We start from the raw sequence: 21,894 nt of genomic DNA on the forward strand, positions 1-21,894 counted from the left end.
ATTTTTGTATTATAAAATCTCAGATTTATCATACTTCACTGAATATAACATTTGTTTGGAGCAAAGACTTGCAAAATTGTTTGATTCTTCCCAGTTTTATTCAAGACATTTGTTGACTAATCATTCACCAGCATATTAAATAAACTGCGGAAATCCAGATTTCACTGTGGTTATGGAAATTATACAGAAGTTAACAAAACATCAGTTTTGACTCCTTTTTCTTTTTCAAAAAAACAGCCCCCTTCACTTTTTTCTTCTGATCCAATTATGAGAAACACTTTGTATTCTGACCAGTAGCTTAAATTTTTTTAAACATAAGCTGAATCATTCATTATAACAGCTTTGGCTACTGTTCCTAAAAATGTTCATGCTATCCTTACTTGGACTTTCTGACTAGTTCAGTGGACACCTCCACAAACCTCTGTAAAGAAACACAGCAGTGCACCAAGGCTTTCTGGTTATCTACTTAGTTTATTTATTAACTTAAAAGTATAAAGTTGCCACGAGTCTCAAGAGTTTACTCTGCTAGTAGGCATAACAGCAACACCAATACTGCTGAAGCCCTAATTTGAATGCTCATCCTGAACAGCCACAATTATAGAAGTATCTTAATTTAGTTCTAATTAATAACATTTACACTGATAAGTGAAATATTTTTACAGGAAATCTTTTGTATCATTTTTTAATGACTTCACTAATAAACTGAACTGAAATGCTGACATTCATTTGAAGTCTTTTTGGGCAAAATATAGTGGCATAATGTCTAGCCGGTATAGGTTGGGAAGTATTTTATATCAAATCTGCAAAAAACATTTAATTACAATAATTTTAACTGAACAAAAGTATTTTAAAACAAAAATGTGATTTGTATTATAAACATACTGCGCTACAACTGTATCTTAAAAGACCATTTTATAACACGCCAAAGTTATTTCCCCCTCAGCTACATATAGTCCATATTTAAGAACTCTCAGTTTTTTTCAGAAATGTTTAAAATGTATTTCATATTATTTTTTAAATAAACAAGCATTTATAAATCAAACCCAAACTATTATAAACACTAAGATGCTTCTTTCCTACTTTACTGCTGGGCTAATAGTTACAGTTCTCCTAAAGATCCCTTCCACGTTATCCTAAACGATAGTATAAAGAAATATAAACTGAACTGATGCTTAGGTTGAAGTTTACTTTATTCAGAGATGTCCAAGACAGTTTATTGTAGAAACAATATAAATGCTCAGGAACAAAATGTCAGAACAAAGCAAGCAATATTAGATAAAACTGGCACTGCTTCCTCTCCTATATACCACCTCCAAAACTACATTGAAAAACCACAAGAAGTCGAGAGTGTATAGATTTCTCCCATAAAAGGGATTTTAAAATTCCTAAGCTACAACATGAAGGAGCATGCTGACTGTACATACTACAGCCCACTGAACAGCCTTCAGTTCCTTTCTTCATTTTACCTCTTATTGCATTTGAACCTGGCTGCCACTGTCTTATAAATTCACATGAAATAAGATCCTCCTCTGCATACCCCTAGAAAACTGGATTTCTACACAAAGACTGGTTTCTGGTCTCTTGGGAGTAACATTTAATTAATGCAGCAACTACTTTCTGAATGTGGGTGAAGTAACAGCACACACACATACACAGAGCCAATCTTAGAAAGTACTGCTAAGAAAGTCTCCAAGAGTTTCTGGTAAGATCTTTCTTGCTCTGACAGGTCTAAAGGTTACGTAGCACTGCTGGAGTGGCTTTCAGTTTCAGTAATCAGGGTTTTTCCACCTGGCACAAGAAGTTAATTAACAACTTAGGAAACAGTAGTTCATATTTAAACTATTTCACATCTAAAATTGCAACTTTTTTTGATAAGCAAATGCAACAACAGAAACATCATTAGTACAAGGCTGCTTCAAAGAATGCACAGTTTCCGCTGTTGCAGCTGCAGCAATCTGGCTTCAGTGGAAACTATTTGGCAAAACTCAGCATGGGTCTATCTGAAGCTCGCTCGCTCTCAGCGCATTCACACTACCATCAGGTTTACATGTATACCTTTACAGCGCTGGTAGTGATGGGGATTTACACCAAAACAGAATGAAAAGCACTATGGAGTTGAAACCCTACAGGATCAGCCAAAGGAGACAGAAAATGTGCCAAACTAATAATGCGACAGTGGACTTCAGCTATTGACCTGTAAGCAGATCAAATGGCAAAATGAAAAATGTCAGAAATTCAGAAATTAAAAGCTAGGAAGTAACAATTCAAAACTGAGAAAAAGCAATATCCTTTCATGAAAATGTAATTGAACTATACAACATCCATAAAAATCCCAGAGTTTATCTTTTGATGATGAAGAAGGAAATAAGAAGTTTTCATGAACACTATACTACAACAAAATACAAACTACTAATGGAATTAAGCCATATCCCTAAGATCTGACCTGCTGGCAAGTTTCCTAAAAGGTAACCCACAATTCAAAGACTTCCCATTCTACACAGAAACACAAGGAGACAGCAAGTAGTTACACAAAGGGAAAGCGTTCGGCAAAAATCCATGCTATGAAGCACCTCAGGAGCAGATCTGGGAAGAGAATCCAGGCTTGATAGTTCACTGACCAAATCTTACCCAATAGATCAGGGAGCTCCTGTAGAAGCACAAATTACCCATTTAATTAGTGTCACAGCCATTTCCCTGCTTTTCAAATTCTGATTACTTTTAACTTGCGCTGAAGTTGTTTGGTACATTTTAAGAGCAGGCCTGAGATCCAAATACTGCCAAAACCCCAGGAAAGTTCTTTTGATAACCACATCCTGTGGTTAAAGCATAATAAATTCCAGAGGTTTTTTTCTCACTCATAATCCCATCTTTCCATCCTGTACGCATATAAATCCTCAACCTTCTGTAGCCCTTAGCCCCTGTATGAGAAGGATGACCACTGTGGTTAAAGCAAAGAACTCAAAACCCATTTTCTAGCTTTTGGCTCTCCCGCAGTTTCCTGTTGGCTGGCTGGCTTCGAGTGTGTGGCGTGCCTTTTTTCTCTCTCCCAAAGGAACTGGCTTAATACCATCACCCACCCACAATAGGTGCCAGCAAGATAAATGAATACTCACAAGACATTTTAAGAATACAGTAGCCCCAAGCTTATGACACAAATAATTCTGGACTATAACAATGCATTACAGTATACATCCTCATTGGCACTTCAATCTTTTGCTGGATTTTAATCTCGTACCTCTAGAAACTGATATAATCCCTGGAGGAGAATAGCTGTTCAGCTGTGGCAGGAAGCACAATGCTGGGCTTTAAATATCACATAAAATGAAAATCAAAGTTATTATGTAATATTATTATATTAAATATATATATGTGCAATTAAATAAGAATGAATGATGTTAAGAATAGCACAACATCAGTCTAAGTCCCACTGAAAGACGTGGAAGCTAACAAAAGAACACAGCGAATCAGTGCTGTAAATTTGGTTACAGAAGCGGGGGGATCTTTCATTTAATGCTTTTTTTCAGTAACAAATGAAATCAGTAGCTCTGGGCAATGGCAAGACAGAACAGTGGATGAAATCATGACGTTCCTTTCATTCTTTTCACATGGCTGTAACACAACCACTACTTTTTTTTTTTTTTTTTACATACGGTTCAAGCTGACACATGCATCATTACCATCACTTCCTTATTTCTAAAGTACAACTTACTGCTCAAGCAAACAAACCCTAAAATAATGGGGAAGGGCCTACATGTGAAGCGAGAGGTTATCACTACCAGGGGATGTATTCAAATACAAATATCTACTGCAGCAAATGCATGTTTATTCGTAAATCACCACTCTCCCAACACACAGTTCAAATCAGTTTAATGAACAGACATTTAGATAGGAAACTTTTGCTGCTCATTTCAAGTAACTAAACCCACAGGTCTTGGCTATGGTTCTGCAATGGGAGTGCCACCAGTAGTATTTGCTCAACAAGTTTCTCCTCCTCTTCCTCTCTTTCTCCCCACCACTCGCTCCCATCTTGTCACCACATTACACTGTTCTTTCATTATGTGCATGCTGCTGTCTCTAGGCCCACACACAGTCAGATCAGCTCAAGAATAATCATTTGTGTTTCCTGGGTGGTTGTTTTCTTTCTTTTGGCCTAAGAGGCAGACAGGTGTTACTAATTGTGTGCAGTGCAGTTTCGTGGGCAGCACGGCCAGCACAGCTGAGAGTGGCCCACTGCAGAGCAGAGGCAAAACAAGGTGCTCCTTAACCTGAAAATGCTGCTGCAGCCATCGTTGGAAGGAACTGTGCTCCCACACGTGCCCTGGGATGAGGGACAGCCCAGAGAGATGCCAGGCAAGAGCCAGCAACAGAGAAGATCAACTTCTCGGGAGGAAAAACAGACCTTTCAATTCCTTTGCTAAATAAGTAGTCAGGGTGGTCTGTAATTCTCTATTTTAACACCTGACAAAAGCTATTAATAGTTTAGTTGTACCCAGTCCATAATATCCAGGAAATATCCAAGAGTTTAAAGAACAGGAACAGATAAAAATAAACAAGCAGGGAAGACTCACCCCAGACAGACTGGCTCACTCCATCTCTGAAAACTGGAACTGTGAATGAGGAAATCCAAGATGCTTTCCCAGATTAGGGAGGAAAGTCGTAATTATAATCGCAGTGTCAACGATTTAGGTTCTGAGTCAGTATTTGAGCCAGTGAATGCCCTGCAGCAGTCCCGGGGGCACTGTGCTATTAGAAGTGATGACTTTCACAACAGGCGGCTGAGCAGGATGTAAGTATACTTATTGTAAAAAGAGAGAGAGAGTGTGCTGCTACTTTATTTTTCAGTAAGAGCAAGAACATATTGCCAGTACTTTGGGCAACTTCCAGCAGCCAAATTACTTTTAATGTCCAGAACACTCTCCACTTTTGTCTGGGATTTTGTCTTCCACTTTTGGCCAAGATGAATAAATAAAACTTCATTCAAGTACTCCTACTTCTATCAACATTTTGCAGAAAGAAAAAGCCAGAAAAAAGTCCAAACTGCTAGAACCACCCTGTGAACACTGCTCACATCTTTTGTGTGCCAGGTTTATACTTCCACCACTAAATCACACTTCAAGTTTTCTGCCTAAAAACACAATAATTTCAGGGGTGGAGGGGGGGAGAAATGCTCTTTACTTCCAACTTAGAACTCTTGCATGGCAAGATATACACAGATGTGCACCAAAAGTATCTGTATTCAACTGTAGGAAACCGGGGAGGGTTAATTGAGGAGTTTCAGGATAAGAACTATTTAAAAAGCCTAGCTCACGCTTTTAGTCAAAAGGGAGTTAAGCACAAAACCTGAAAAACTATCAGTATTTTTGTGATCACTTTGCAATTCATAACACATTTTATATATCTTACACAACTTCCCTAAGCAAATCTCAAAACCAAGTATTTTGGCATTTAATTACCATTCTAGAGAGACATACAAGTTCCCAATGAGAAAGAAAAGAAAAAGCCACAAACAGTTACATGTGCGTAGAGTGTTTCTGAAGTAACATACTCACCAAATATTTACAAATCCAAACCCTGCTTTTACACACACTTCCCTCAGATGCTTCTGCTGGTTTTAAATTAAGTCATTTAACTGACTTCCACAAACTTTCACTATGAAATACCAAGATGCTTGAAAGAGAAAGTATCTCAAAGGCAAAATTTTAACAAATGAAGCAGAAACCACTGAAATACAATATAATGCACAATATGACAAATCCTTGATTCACATCTGTCACTGAGTCAGCCCACTTCACCCAGGGGCTAACAGTCAAATGTTTCAAGGTAAGGAAAAACATAAGCCATGTGTAACCCTTCAGTGACCTCAACCAGGCATAAAACAGGCACATCTACATTTTTAGCTACTCTATGTATTACACACAGACATAAAAATGCTGTAACATTTATTTAAATCATAAAACACTGGTTTACACCCAGACTTTTACTACTTTATCACCATGTTAAGCCTAGGCATACAGACACTACAAGTCAGAAATAAGGAAGGAAAAGGACAAAATGTAAATGAAGATGTCTGGTACATATTTTTGTTAACAAATTCTAATCGGTTCCTTAAAATGACAGTTACTGTTTAATGATATATGTATTCAGGCACACATATGTTGGACTATACCAACAATTCCATCACCATCTCTTTGTTAAGTATACATATAAGCATATACAAGCACAAAAAACAGATGAGAAAATAAACTGATATTAAATACAAGCAAACAGTCAAAACATTATTGTTAACAGTGTTTTTACAAAAAAGATATAACTGCTTGAATATGCTCAGTGACAAGCACAGAAAAGACTCTTTCACACAAACTCTTAGCTTTAGACAGTGTGTGTGAGAGACGTAGCTGATTGGCAAGAAAAGTACTAGCAGTTGAAGTGACATTCCAAAAAAATCAGTGGAGTGAAAGTAAAAAGTGTCCCATTGGGAAACAAACCGTATACTGTCAGTAGCAGATATCAAGCACAAATTAAGAAAGCATTAAGAAAAACTTTTTATATTTAGACTACAGCTAGGGACAACGAACATAGAAACTTAACATTCACTGAACTCTCCACCCAAAACACTGATTTATGAAATCCTGAATTCTCTGACAGGATGACACACAAAAGAAGTAAAATAAAGTAAAATCAAAAGGTGCAAATCAAGCATTCCAAGTACAGGAGATATTTTACAGGTACCATGAGTATTAGATGTCTGCTTTATCAATATCACTGCTGGAAATAAATCTGTACTGTGAGCATAAAGCAAGGATTCATGTCACCCACAATAAATAGATATTACGATCTGCATAAAGTTATATTCATGACAGCAAACATAATCAATGTATCGATTCTTTTAAGTGTTGGCTGATTATAAACTTCCCCTAAAGTTTCCTCCCTTGGCTGAGATGAAACCTGGAAGCTAGCGCAAAAACATGTTTAGAAACCTACCATTTAAATGAAAAGCAATATGCAAGTTGTAACTGTGAGGAAAAAAATGCTGAATTAAGTACTGCTGCATGTGTGTGCAATTTTGACGTTTCTTCCTGCAGTTTATACCATGAAGGCAGACTGCAGCACTCGGGTGGAGTCCTCCCAACTCCCAAGGAACTCTGATCACGGCCGTAAGCGACCTCCCCAGAGCCAAGCCAGACCAGAACAGAGGTCTGATCCTCCCCCCTTACAGACAGGGAGCAGTACTTGGCCTTATGACTGCTCCCCTTCCAAGCACTTGAGTGACTTGCCCAGTTTGCCCTTCTTTTATCACCCTACAGAAACGATCAAGAGGAGGTCAGTCTAAGGAATAAGGACAATTCCGTGAATGATGCATCAAGGAACTCAAACTGCATGGTAAATCCAGGTCATGAAATCTCAAATAAGAAAAGGTATATTCTCATCCTGGCAGAAGTCAAACAAAAGAAAATCCAGGGAAGGTTATCAATAAAAGTAGACGTTTGTGTCAATACTCCTACTTTGTGAAGGCTGTACCTCTAGTTCTTGATCAGAAATTAGTCTCTTGCACAAACAAGCTATAGTAAAGTACAAAACCAAGGTAAATGCCTCAATAAAAAAACATATGGCATATTCCAGAAGCACAGCATACAATCTTAGCCATACATTCCTTCATTTAGTGTGCTTGGAATCTAAAATTAATATTACATTATAGGGAAATATATGTATAAATGTAAGTCATAGGCCCAAGGAATGTGCTTAAAGGTTTTCCGACTTCTTAATTAAGACAGGAAGAAATTTAAAAGAATGATTTAGCCTGTTGGCTCATAAGATTAGTGCTCTATCAGAATATTAGTGATAGGAGACATTTTTAGCAGACACCACGTCACAAAATCGTGTTTTAAACAAAGCTTTTAGCACTTAACCACAGAGAAAAATTCCGCTTAGGCCAAAAATAGATCAAAGTTCATAAGGCAAGTGAAAGATGAGTGTTACGGTTTTAAAATGGCTTTTTTAAAAAAAAGAAAAAAAAAGAAAAGACAACTCATAACCAAAAGCTATGATGTTTGGCAATATTGCAAAGAAGGTAGTCCCTTGCCAGGTTACTACCTTGTAAGAAAAGGCTTGGGGTTTTGTTTTTTTAGACAGAGAAAGTGCAGGTGGCTAAAAATCACTGTTGCCTACCTTCCCATCCTGTTAGTTATAAATCAACATAGAAAAGAATTAATAATAATGAATTAATAGCTTATGGAAATACATGTAAACATCCCACGCAGATTAGAACTACATAAAACTACACCTTGGGATCATTCTGACACCCATATTATTTCCAAAAGGCATACAATATAATTTATCCAAATTACCCATATTTTAAAGATTTTGTTTTTTTTAAGGCTACTATGGTAGCCACTAACTACCTTGTTACACAAGTTATCAGGAGATTGATTAACACATGAGGATTAATAGCATGTAAAATCTCCCATAGTAACTGCCAACGTACAAACTCATAGCCCTCTGTAAAGGAAAGTAGAATAACCTCTCTCACATCTACCTTATGGAGGACAGCATTATAGACCGGTAATAATTAAGGCATTTTAGCTTGTTCCCTGGCAACATTTTGTGCAGTCATCCTCTTAGGTTAGAATGCAGACTTGTTACCTGCCCAATTATAGTCTAAGAACTAGCATGGCCATAATTACCCAGTGACTCCCCTGATGTAAGAATATGTTTGTGTTAGAAGATATACACGTAGCCTGACTGCATATGCTTCTGGAGTGGGCGAGGAAACAATACTCTTGTAAGCAGCTCTGCTCTACTACCACAAATTCCTTATGACTATCACAAGAACCTACAAACATTTTCTGAAGTTCAGCTGGACATTACTAAGGCCCTTTAAACATAACATTTTTTTGTTCAAGAAGGGGAATACAGTTAGGAAGGGCTGGCTGTATGGCATTGCAAGGGTGGAGGAGTGGCACTCAGCCTCCACTGCTGAACAAGACATCATTAAAGAACATCCACAATTACCTGGGCTGTTCTCTAGCAGAACAGGTGGTTAATACCTATAAAAACCAGTTTTTCAGGTCTGAACTCAAATTGTGTGGTAACCATGCAACAGACCACCCAAGGGTTTGCAGCTGACCAGAGGGTCACACAGCAGCAGAAGGAACAGCAAGAGAATCAAAGTCTGCTTGGATCTTTCTCACAAAGCAAAGAGAAGCCTGTGCTGGGAGCATCAAGTACAGGAATGGGAACACAGGAACTCTGGACAGCATCGACCAAATCCCAAAGAACACTCCAAAGAAGGGAGATTCAGGGAAAAGCATGCAGCATAGTTTCTTTTGCACTGACCAGCAATCTCCAGCATCACCTGGAAACCTGCTTTAAAAATTCCCCCCCACAACTACCTATGTGTCTTTGCCAGCTATTTTATGCCTCCAAGAGTTAAGTTTTCCTAGCTGATGAGACCGTGAAGAAGCCTACTTCAGGCAGATGCAGTCAGCCAGCAGTGGTTTTAAGGCCCAGAACAGTTGTTCCCAAGGTTCAGACTCGGTGAGCAAGCCCCAAGAGACAGCATGTAGAACCCCAAGGTGCTTAAAGCACTCTCATATGGGGTGGACACAAATACAGCTAGCTGGTGTCTTGCAGAGAAGGCATGAATCAGGGAGATAGCACCTCTAACCAGCATGCAGGAAGAGAATTTACTAAAATTCAAGCACCACACCGAAAAGAGAGATGTAATTGTTCCCCTTTCAGAGTTTGCACGCTTCCCCTGTCCACTGCTGGGCCACTGCTCCTAGAGCGGAGTTCAAGTCACAGCAACTACAATGTATTTCTGGACAACTTTATCTCCAATGTGTTATGTAGCTGCATGCAAAAGTGCTTTTAAAACACACCAGGTTTCCAGAAGGCATACACTGCCTTCCCCTTTTTGGTACCTCCAGAGTCCCCACCTCAACGTCATCACTTACCTAGCCTGACTGTGGGTTGGGGCAAGTTTTTCTCAGGACCACTATAGTATTACAATACAAAATAATTAGGTCTCCCCTGCGTGCAACCTACAGTTATCCCAGTTCTGTGAGGGCAGTGCCACAGTTAAAAGAAATCCTTCCTCCTCCCCCACCACCTCACTTGTTTCCCCTCTTGAAAGCCCCTCTGTTTCTAGTGAGAATGTTGTTACAGCATGTAAGAACTGCAACACCTCACTCTCTTTACAGCTACTCCAACTTAACACTATGATATTCAGCATGCTGAAAGCTACGCTGAATACACTGCACTGCAGAAGTGCTGCCTCACTCCTTGCCTTGATTTAAATGAGAAAGCAAATTAACTGATTCCCAGCTTCCCCATACTTTCTACAGCCAACACTGCTCAGATGTACCAGCAAGTCATTAAGTTTGGTTGTTACGGGTTTTTTTGGCAAGTGCTTCTTAAACCCATCTGTAAATGAACAAGCCCAGAGGATGATGCCTGGGGTACTGATACACAAAACATAATGAGAAGCCATCCAGAAAGATAAAAAGAAACAAGCACAGTACCTTTTAGATTCTGAAGCCTCCAGAAATAACACTTTAGTTAGTTTTCTTTATTTATACATTTACATGTATACGTATCTTTATATATACATATACATATTTTTATTGGCAGCGGAGACAACTCCAAGAAAAGCCTAACCATCACTGATGATCACCCGTATTTCAATGCAGTTCAAAATAAGTACAGCAGAATGCATTTCTTAATACAACAGCCTGCATAAATGTAGGACAAATTAATTCAACATGTAAAACAAGTGTTTAACACTTCTCTGGTAAACTTGTTTAGCTACAACTATATATAAATTCCCTGTGTAAATGTCCTTGATAAACAATTATGGAACACACAGCCAATATAATAAGAAAAGAACAACAACTAACTTTTGCCTAAATCTGCCCAGAACCTTGAAAAACAAAATTTCCCACTTTATTCTTCCAGTATGTTATTCACGAATTGCAGTGTAATCTGCCTTATCTACCAACACTGTTAATTGGTCTGCACCTGACCAGAAGCAATTAACACTCATATGCAGTTCTGCTCACGCTGACAATCTGTGTCACTAAATCATGTTCTACAGCTCTGCAAGTGAGCTCTGAACATGCAAGTAATCAACACATCAGCTTACCAAGGAAAATAAACCTGCCTGTGTGGAATTTTGCCTATTGTGGCACTGCAAGAACTGCATCACATTTTTTTTTTATAGAGTAACTATACTGGTATTTTTTCCTATTTATTTGAAAGCTAAACATGGCATTTATACTGTTATCAGATTAAATTCTCATTTTCTCAGAACTTCATGCATCTTTGGTCTTGTTTTAAAAGTGTAGTATCCTGAGGAAAAAGGGAGTGGGGGGGCTTGTGATTGTTACTGCATTACAATTAGCAGACTAAAAATAAAAAGTAAGAACTACTAAATCCAAAACAGGATACTCCTCAGGAACTTGCAAAAAAACCCCAACAAACCAAAAAAACCACCACACAACCAAACCCACAACTATAGGTGATTTCTAAAAAGTACTACAGTGAAATATTTTCACATTCATTTCCTCTGCATAAGTAAAGCAGAGGAACAGAGCTCTTTAAGTAGTACTGAAATTGGGCTAACGATTCAATTGGCAATACCTCAAATCAAAACACAGTCCAGGTCACTTTTCTAGTGTCTGCAGAAGTATACTTGAACTAGGAGCACAGCTTTACAGTACAGCCACTGCTGAAGAGAAGGGAACCGTCCCCGCCTGTCCCTCCAGAAGTTCAACAATTTGTTCTTGCCACTTCCTCTAGCCTGGCTGTTCTGCTCCTACAGGAAAAAAAAAATATTTAAAAAAACACACTTTAAAAAATGTTTATTCTATTAAAAATAATAGCTTTTTGCCCTTTTAGTTCCATGAATCAGCTCACCAACAGGTCAGATGAGCACGAGTGCTGACTTCAGGGAGGGCTGGGAGCACAGGGGCAGGAAGCGAGCAGCGCTGCCCACTTTTAGCAACAGCTGCTCATTGAGCCAGCCTAGCTACACCATAAAAATCACACCCTTCATTGCATTTACTCCCGTGTTTATATGCAAAGTCAGGTGAGAATATTTCTAGAAAAAAAATATTTTATATAGCTATCATTAAATGCCCAGCCAGGCTCCATCAAGCTTCAGCCATACAGTCAAACAGACATACAGCCAGGCAGTCAAAGCAAGGAGGCACCTTTGCTCCCAGCTGCCTGGTGCTGACCATCACCAAGCATGGACATGGGGTGCACCTCAGGATCACAGCTTTAGCCCACCAGACACACCTGCTTGTTTTCCCCCTCGTGAGCAGAACCTCTGACCCAACACAAGGGAAAAGGCTCACGCCACCCTCCCTTCTGATGGCAGACTGAAGTAAATCAGGCTGAAAACCTAGAAGTTACAAAACTACAGAAGCAGTCTTTGCCTTTATTTTTCTCCTGTCCTCTAATAATCTGCACAGGGCCTACATACACTAGGATATGGGCTACACATAGAATAAGCAAGACAGTAAGAACTTGCACAATTAAAGTATCAGAATTGTTTCATTGGCTTTATCCATGATAAGATTTTTTTAAAGCATTTTAACCTCAAAACCCAGTTCCTGATTAAAATGTACTAGTAATAACTACATACATTTCTCATGTCTTCTGTAATTTATTTTAGTTTACTCCAACAAATGAGCATCTCACAAATATACATATATGTTTGTTTCCTTGGCATTGAAACGACATCCGCCTGCATGGCAGCAGGCTGAAACCACCAGCAAAGCAGGAGTAGAAGATCAGGCAGAAAGCATCAGGAAGCGAGGAAGTTTTGCTAGCCGTACCCCAACTTCCTTTCAAATGAGGAAACTGAAACCAAAATTCTGTTCTGCTACTGGAATTTATTTTTTGATTTAGTCCCACATACGCTCAGTAGCAATAACAGAGAAAAAGACAGAGACACACAGAAAAGCCCCAGTACAAAGTTCATCCTCTCTCAACTTGACCTGGTCTGGTTTTTTTCCCCCACAGCCTGACTAAGTTTAAGCTCTTTCCAGCAAGCAGGTCCTACCTGAAATACCATAACAGATAGACTCAGGTTGATGTGAGCCAGGTGCTAAGAATATCTGGCATTTAAATTATCAGAGTTTTATTGCCCATTTCCATTAATATCAGCTGACTTTGAATAAACCTCGGGGAGCTCTGACAGCTTCTTCCCAGCCACACTCATTACCCAGCCCTTCCATGTGCTTTGTCATTCTATTGGCACCCTTGTTTCCTCACCATTTTGGTAGCTTGGATGGAAAACAGTATCTGAGTAAGAATTAGTCACTGCTAAGTGGTTTGATCATCAACTAGTTCTTTAGAAGAACCTCTTAGTATGAATGCATTTTATTTTTATATAAATGAATAAAGCAGAAAACATCACAGATTGGACATTAAGTAAATGACTGAAACCCAGGCTATATTACAAATGAAAAGTGTATTTCTTACTGAAATATTTTGTTCAACTCATTGAAATGCTAACTAGTCATTATTAGTCAGAACAAAACTTCAGAGTGAAAAGTAACAAATTAAAAACAAAGTTATACAGTCACACGTAAACTATTTCTACAATTATCTACCTACAAAACACTTACTATATTGTCTCCTTCCTTGAAATAAAGCATGCACACTTAAGACCTTACAGCTTAAAGTCCTTTTAAAACATATTCATATTGATTATATTACAAGAGTGTGCTTGCGGCTTTGTAACCAGCCATTTACAAGGCAGCATTAATAAATAAATAAATAAATAAATTTATTACTATACTTGCTGAGCATCTCAGAAAAACACACTCCTGTTGTGGGCTGGATGACAACTCACATGTCAAACAATACTTGTTTCTGCATCACTTAGAACAGAAGATGGTACAGAGCCCTATCACTACTCTTAAACAAACTGTGATGCAGGATACAGGAGAATGAGTCTGAAAATTATCTCGTTCAATTATCTCTACCAGGAGGCCCTGCAAGCTACCTGAGCAAAGCAAACACACATAGACTACAGCGAACACAGACATAGCACCAGGGCACTTCAGGGAGAAGCTGCCAGAAACAGCCAGCTGCATTGAAAGAAACTTGTCACCTTTCTCTGACTTAGCCATTACTTATGTCCTTGGTAATCTTTGTTATTTCTGTTTTTTACCTAGAATGCATTACTTATTCACTTAGTTTTATGCCCAGAAACAGAAGTTTAACACACCCTGTTTGTTCCTTCTCTCTAATTACAGACCAGAAGTTACTTTTCATGCTGAAATGAGGATTACAGAACAGCTGTTAAAGGGAGGAACATTTTGGCCATTAGCTGTGGTAGAAGCTCTGAGGAAAAGCAGTATGTGCAGCCCTGTGGCACACAAGAGCCAGCTTTGACTTTGTTTCATCTTTAAAGCACCGACTGACCTGAAACCTCTGAGCTGTGGGCCTGTGCTGTAAAGATCAAATCAGCAGCCTTACTGCCACAAAAGAGAAGGTTTATTTGGTTTTTATAAAAATGCTACTGAAAACAGACTACACAAAATGAGTAAGTTTGAAGGATACATTTTGATACAAACTCAGGTCACAACTCCAAGCCACTGAGGTAAAGCAATGCCTTGATTAGAAAACAAACAGCAGCCCCATGATCTACTTAAATTTTGCCATTTATGTTTGAGTAACCTAGAAAAAATTATTTCACCTTTTACACCTGAATTTTATTAATTCTGAAGAGATAACACACAGCAGTGGCAACCTACACATAGTATGCAGGAAATCTTATTACAACATCTATACACTACGTTACACTTACTAAGCAAAGAAAAACGCTTCCAAGGAAAAGATGGAATGTATTGCTTGCTCCTCTACCTGCATGTATGGACTACCCTGCTGCTTGGTGCTGCAAGACAGAGCCTGGATCCTACCCAAGGTGGCTCAGGAAGAGAGGATAGTATAAGAAGCAAAAGGCAAGCAACAGCAATAGTTAAAGCTATTTGCAAGTCTCTGGAGATAACAATGATAATTATTTTATTATGAGATAAAAGTGCTCTAAAACTTTTTTAAGACAACATTTTTTTCCAGGTGAAAATGTTGGTTTTTTAAATAAGAGTATAAGGAAATCCTAGATCAATGTCTTTATATTTTACATTTTGAAAACAGTAAAATACATTTTTCAGCAAACACAAGACATTGACTATTTATGAAGTATACCATAATGATCTAAGGAAGAAGTTGCACTTCCTTGTTCTAATACAAGATGATCTAACTGTGCCGTGGTTACAAACTATTTCACACTGTAACATCCTGTGTCAGCTTAGCAAATAATCATCTTGAAACTTTGTAGGTGCTCCTTTCATAGATTATCTTGCTATTTACGCAGTATTCAGTCTCTGAAAGAACCTGTTAGCTCCTCAAAGGGCACGTTAAAGAGACTGCATTAAGAAATCAAATACTGCCTGGGCTCTGCTTAGAGGAGAAGAGTGATCTTTGGCTCAGCCAGGTCCTGGTTTTCATCTGAAAGACCTTTTTGGTTTAAGTAAGGCTGCAACTCCACTTTAACAGTATACATAAATCTTTGGAACTGCCTGTGAACACAGGTGCTTCTCACACAGAGCACCACATCCAGCCCGGAAGAACAGCAGAGAAAAGCAAGTAGCAGACAGCAGCCAACGCATGCTCACTGCTAGCGAGTACCCATCCTCACACCTCAGTCAGTCAAAGCAGCACCCAAGCAGGCAGCTCCTTGTAACCTAGAGGACAACACTAATTCCATTGCCTATCTGCTCTTACAAACCTCAGTTCCCAGGCTGATTTCTTATGATAACGAAACAATCTTTGATTTACACAAAAAATAATTTCTTTATAGTAAAAGTCCCAAATGTTTCAATACAGAAGCCCTACAGACGCTTAGTGCAGCTTGAGTATGACTTTTCATTAATCCAAAACACCAAAAAAACCCAGGTAGACTGAATCCTTTTCCAGAAAGATAAAAAGTAGCTTCTACACAAACCATGAGACCGAGGGATCAATCACTGGGTGAAGTATCTCAGCCCAGGTTTCACAGCCTTCATAATAAATTTAAATCAGAGAATGAGTCACTTTGATAAACTCTGTAATGTTAAATCAAAGTCAAAGATGTAACCCAAGAATAAATCTAAGAATCCAATTAAAGATTTTATTGTAATTCCACAGGGGGTATTGTCTTTTTCTTTTTTAATCTAAGAGCAACTGGCAATTACACAAACACCCACATTAACAGAAGACAATGATCATCTGTCTCTAGGCTAACACCTAAACTAATTAGCTCTCAGCCAGCACCTGCTCTTTCACTTAGCACAAACCACAAGAACTTAAATATCCACATATGTTAGGGAATGAAGTATCTTTCATGTTTACTCTTAATGGTGTTGACATTAGCTTCATTAAGAAAAAAATTACAAAGGCTAATGGCTGCTCTACAAGAACCCCCAGTGACCCTAATTGCTGTTAGTAATGGCTCCTGGAAGCAGAAATAGCACACTATAATGGCCATTAGAAATCAGTATCAGCTTACTGTTTTCAGAGTGGTATTCCACATGCTCCTCATTTTCCATTCAACATTTCTGGATAGGGGGAAAACTGTCAATGTGTTGGTGACTTCGGCAAATACTGGTTTTAACGTCAACCGCTACAATGAAGATTTTTTTTTTTTTTTTTAAGTACTTCATTTACTATACTACACACATACAATAAGTACACTATATCCTGAGTCTTACCATAGGCCTGCAACACATTCTTCTTCTTCTTATAGCACATCATATAAAACCTTCCAGATCAGGACTTTAATATTTAACAAAGGTCAGGATAGCTAAACAAACAAACAGAAGTCCCCAACCACTCACAACAACACTGTTTGCTGGTTTATTTATTTCTGACCTAGACACAATCATCAAACCATCCCAGAAGCTTTCTCTTTCTCTCCTGGAATCCTGCTTGCTTAACAATAATATTTTGAAAAATGGCACCACCACATTATTCTTATTTATCCTCGAAATATGTAATAGATGTAGAATTTCTCTGTGGTAATTTTCCTTTGTAGACATAAAGTAAACAAGTTAATATCTCCTGGGGTTTTTGTTTGTTTGTTTGTTTATTTTAAGGAGAGTTCCTTTTATGGTTCCTAGCTCCCTTTGAAACACAAACAAACAAAAGAAGACACCCCTGCATCATGAATCTTAGCACAAAGCACTAATGTCATTAACGCCAATACAGTTACATCCTATTTCCTATTATGAAGAATTTTTCGTATTACAGTGTCCAGCAGAGGACACTTGATTTCCTATAATAAATCACAGGCACCTCAGAATCAAACCCACACCTTTTAGGCGCATTGACATGGATTTCCCCCCACCTTATATTTGCACAGCATGGTCTTGTGTGACAACCAAGCCCATCAGGCACACAGCACTACAAATAAAATATAACACAACTGACAGGAGAAAAGCAGGTTTCTATGCCAAACCAAATTAAAACATTAGACCACCTATTTACTTTGCATGTCCAAAAACACTTTCAAAGTGTCTTTGCGAGTCTTCAGCACTTCTGCTGACCACAGCATTACTGGTCATAAACGAAGTTTCAGGTTCAACCAACTTTAGCATGGTCCTGGGTCATCGGTGATGGTCTGCTCCTGCGACATGACACACTTTACCACCACTGGCAAACGTTAGATCCTAGTCATAAGGATGAAATGCCATACTACACGTAATAAAGCATTTTAATCCCTTTAATAACACAGAATACTCATTATAGAAATGCCCTGACAGGTCCTACTGAGATTAGAAGTAATTTACCTACTCAGCAGTAAAAAAAAAAAAAAAAAAAAAAAAAAAGACACTAACCCACCCTCTAACAGATATTTCAAGTTTCCCCTGGATATTAAAGTACCTCCTTCAGCTGTATCAATCTAAAGCTGTATCAAACTAAAAAAACCAAAAAAACAAAAAAAACCAAAAAAAACCCCAAAAAAACCCACCACAAAAAAAACCCAAGCCAAAAAAAAGGATCTAAACTGCTCTGTAAGAATAGACAGCCTTTGGCTTTTGAGTGCATGCCTATGCCAAAGGCAAGCCCAGCCAGCAACTTCTCCATTCATCCTCTGCGCAGAAACACACGCCAGTTTTCAGGCCTCGCAGCTTCCCAAATCCGCCTTTTCCACGCGAAATAAACTTGGGAGAAAGGCTTACGAGCCCGCAAACTTCCAAGCGCATCAAGCGGTGCGAGGAGAGGCAGGCGGTAACCATGTAGACTCCTCGTTTCGCGCTCCGCGGAGCGGGGCCCCCGAACGACCCCAGCCCAGTCCTCACCCCCCGGTGCGGTCTCTCACCTGCGGCCGGCGGAAGAGGAGCGGGCAGCAGCGGGGCAGGGCTGGCACCGGCCGCTCCGCCTCAGCCGCCTGAGGTGTCTCTGGGGCCGCCGGAGCCTCCCCGGCGCAGGGAGGGCGGGACGGGCGGGACACGCGCGCGGCGGCAGCGCCCCTTCCGCCCCCTGGCGGGGCCACCGCCCCTTCTCCTCAGGGGCCGTGAGGGGACGCGCGCATAACGGGACGGCCGCGGTCAGCGGCATTTAACACCCCTGCGTGAGGGGGAGCCCCTCAGCCACCCCCCCTCAAGGCCTCCGAGCAGGGTCTGCAGCGCCCCGTCCCTCACAGAGTGTGAGGGGTGCCCTTGTGTCCCGCTGACCCGTCACACAAGGAGAGTGACTAGCCATCGGCATCCACGCTGTAGAGGTGTGGAAGCAAACTTCTGCCCGGGACCCTGAAAAATACAAAAGTTTACAGGCAGCTTTCAAAAATCCAGCCACAGCTGGAGTGCCTGTGGCAGGACCCCGAACTTCCCCACAGCCAGGCTGCATGCAGGGATGAGGGACGTGACCTTTGCAGGCCACTGCTGTGGCCATCCCACAGCACCCGTTTCCCGCTCCTCCATTTACTCACTGCTTTAGTCCTCTGGGTACGTTTTGGGTGAGTTTCACCGGGCTGGCAATGAGTCCTCAGTGTGTCAAGCCTCAAACATCTGGCCACTAATTCAGACCAAGCCTAGCTCTACCACACCTAAGTCCGATGCAAAGCTCATTGCAGGTGACAGAATCTACCGCATGTAAATCCAACGCAAAGCTCATTCCAGGCAACAGAACGAAATGCTGATTTCTGTGGATTTTTGGATTAAGTTTATCTAGGGAGGCGTTAGTCACAGGTGACTGCGTGCGGCCCGTGGCAGGCAGGCGTGTGCCCAGCTGCCTGCAGCTACCACCACGCGTTAGTCATCCACGGTTGTACCATTACTGCAATAATGGATTAGTAACCAAACACAATTTTTATTTGCGTACTGCTAGCCAGCTGGTATTTTCTATACTCTGTAGGCCCGAGCTATGTGCTTGAATTGCCCCTCGCGGAGGGAGCAGCGGTTCAGTGCACACACCACAAGCACGACATCTTCGTTGGACCCTTAAGCTCCTGTTTGAGTATCGGTGGGCAAATAGGAAATACATTTCCTGAGACTGCCCAGCCATTAGGTTGCTTTGGGGGTGTTAGGGCTGGGGATCTTGGAAAGGAATTTAAATCCAGTTTCAGCAATTTGGGACAAGTATATAACCAATACAGCCGGGGAAGAAGTGGTTACATACCTGAGGCGCAGGACTGGGCAGCAAGCAAACTGGACTCTGCTCCTCTGTTCCCTGCCCTGTGACACTTTTATGCCCAGTCCTGAGCAAGTTACCTAATCTTACCTAGGTCTTCCCATTCCCATTTTAGATACCATGTATCTGAAAAGCACTAGGAAATTATGCAAGTGTTCAGATGGAAGCAGCACATAGGATATTCAGACCATTTCTTAGAGAGGAGAAAAAGGATCTTCCAGTAAAATGATTGTCCAAAAGAATTCCTCCTCTTCGCTGAAAGCTGGATTAGATAACAAGATCTAAAAATCGCAGGAAATGGAAAATGCATTGTTCTGCTGAGATCATAAGTGGAGTCGTTTCAGAACAGATGGCCTCCATTTACCACTTCATCAACACTTTGTGGACCTTCAGAGTCCACATAGATTGCTTAACATCATTTCTGTGTACCCACAAATATTTACTATTCCAGAGTAAGATCTGAAATTCCTGCATGATTCAGTGTGACAGACATTGTGGGTTTTTTTTTAATGGCAGCAGTACCAAAGCACTCTTCAGTGCTGTATGTACGCTGTTATGCAGATTACTCTTAAACCACTGGTAATTACTATAACACATTTTTAGCAAAACAGATGTAAAAGGAAAAAAGCAAAATATGGAAATTAATGTCCAGCTAATTGGCTCCTGTATGTGCTACGTATAACTTCCCCTTTTCTGTTTCTGCTGCTGATTTTTCTCTCGCGCGCTGTGCAGCTGAAGTACAGTCAGGGCTGATTTTCACAACGCAGATGCTACCACCCCTTACTGGAGAGCACCTGACATTGCTGGGAGACATACTCCACGACTACCCAAGTGCAAGGTTCTGTTCTGGGTGAGAAAAAGTGATAGCACTTAACCTGCCATTTCAATACCTTATCTCTTTGCACTTACAGATTGATCTAAAATAAATTTCCTATGCGTATGTGATAGCTGGAAATATTTGATATTGTGAAAATATAGCACTTAATCGAAGGTCCATCTGAAATGACACTGTCCAAATTAGAATACAGCAATCCCTAGGGTTTCATTTGCTTCTGTGAAAGCATTCTTCATAGATGAGCAAGTATTATGATTTTCAAACTCTCACTTAGAAAAAATTCCAGCAGCTCTACAATGATATGGACATAATATATTGAATATATAAAACGAGAGAATTAAACACACACACATCTGATCTTCCAAAGATTGAATCGGATAACTGTATCATAAATACTTTTGGATTTTTAGTTAAAACAGAATGCAACACAGATGATAAAAATAAAAAAAAATAAAATTCAAACTATTTTTCAATTTTTTATTCAAAGTATTTTTAGGTAAGGTGTTTATACCAAATCTACCTGCAGTGCCATTTACAAACTGAGTTATAGAGCATTACAGAAGCCTGTTTTGTACAATTCAGATGTGTGCTTCAATGTAAATTGCCATAGTACCCAATGCCATGAATCATCATGAAATAGGGAAAGATCACTATTTTTAAAAGCAGCAGAAATAGAAAACCATAGTAATCTTCAAGTATAATTTTCACATGGGGGGGTTACAATTTCCTCTTAGTAAATCATCATGGGTTGAATCTGCCTTCAGTATACGCATGCTTGTACTATTCACACTAGTAAAATGTATGACACTGTTTGGTCCCAGCAGGTTACTTCTGAATCATTTTATTTGCAAAATGTTTCAATATTCAGATTTTCAGTGGCTCCCATAAATGAGTCAGATAGGACTCAGAGGGTGGTTGCTGACCAAACATATACATGACGAAAGCAAAACAGAAATACAATCTCAGAAATTATTCTTTTAAATTCTTAGGAATAATTTGAAAGTGAGTATACAGTGGACTATATTGTGGGTTAGACAGGATCTTAAATAGCACGATACTTTTAAAAGTCTGTACACAGTACTTTTGAAATTAGCAGGTAGACTTTTAAATATATTCACTCCTTTTAAATATGCCTTTGACATCCTGCAATACCACAGCAGACAGCATTTAGGAAAGCATGCTTTACCACTCTGCCTTTTTGCAGTTCCTCAAATAGCCAGAAACAGTGACCAAGACAACCTTAACTTCTTCTTTTCTTCACTAGTTTCATGATTATAATTCAGAAAGCCAGGAGTAAAGCGCTGTCTTTAATGAACACTACAGTAGGAAGTATTTATTAGAACATTTTTGATGTTGTTCTTTTGGGTGAGATTTAG

General features: G+C 39.7%; 1 protein-coding gene across 7 annotated transcripts in view; it reads right to left on the reverse strand.

Moving 5' to 3' along the window:
- The window catches only part of ADCY7 (adenylate cyclase 7), a 67,856-nt gene extending 49,366 nt beyond the window's left edge, over positions 1–18,490 (reverse strand). For 3 of the 7 annotated variants that reach the window (XM_055726285.1, XM_055726287.1, XM_055726286.1), the window contains exon 1: positions 11,638–11,812. The gene's annotated coding sequence lies outside the window, so the exon portion shown is untranslated. Of the gene's footprint in view, positions 1–4,568; positions 4,912–11,637; positions 11,813–18,373 lie in introns of those variants that run through there. The other 4 variants (XM_027813194.2, XM_027813195.2, XM_014284482.3 and 1 more) reach the window with 4 other exon arrangements.
- Between the last annotated feature and the right edge of the window lie 3,404 nt (positions 18,491–21,894).

The sequence above is a fragment of the Falco cherrug genome, chromosome 14 (genome assembly GCF_023634085.1).
Source record: "Falco cherrug isolate bFalChe1 chromosome 14, bFalChe1.pri, whole genome shotgun sequence".
Classification (NCBI taxonomy): domain Eukaryota; kingdom Metazoa; phylum Chordata; class Aves; order Falconiformes; family Falconidae; genus Falco; species Falco cherrug.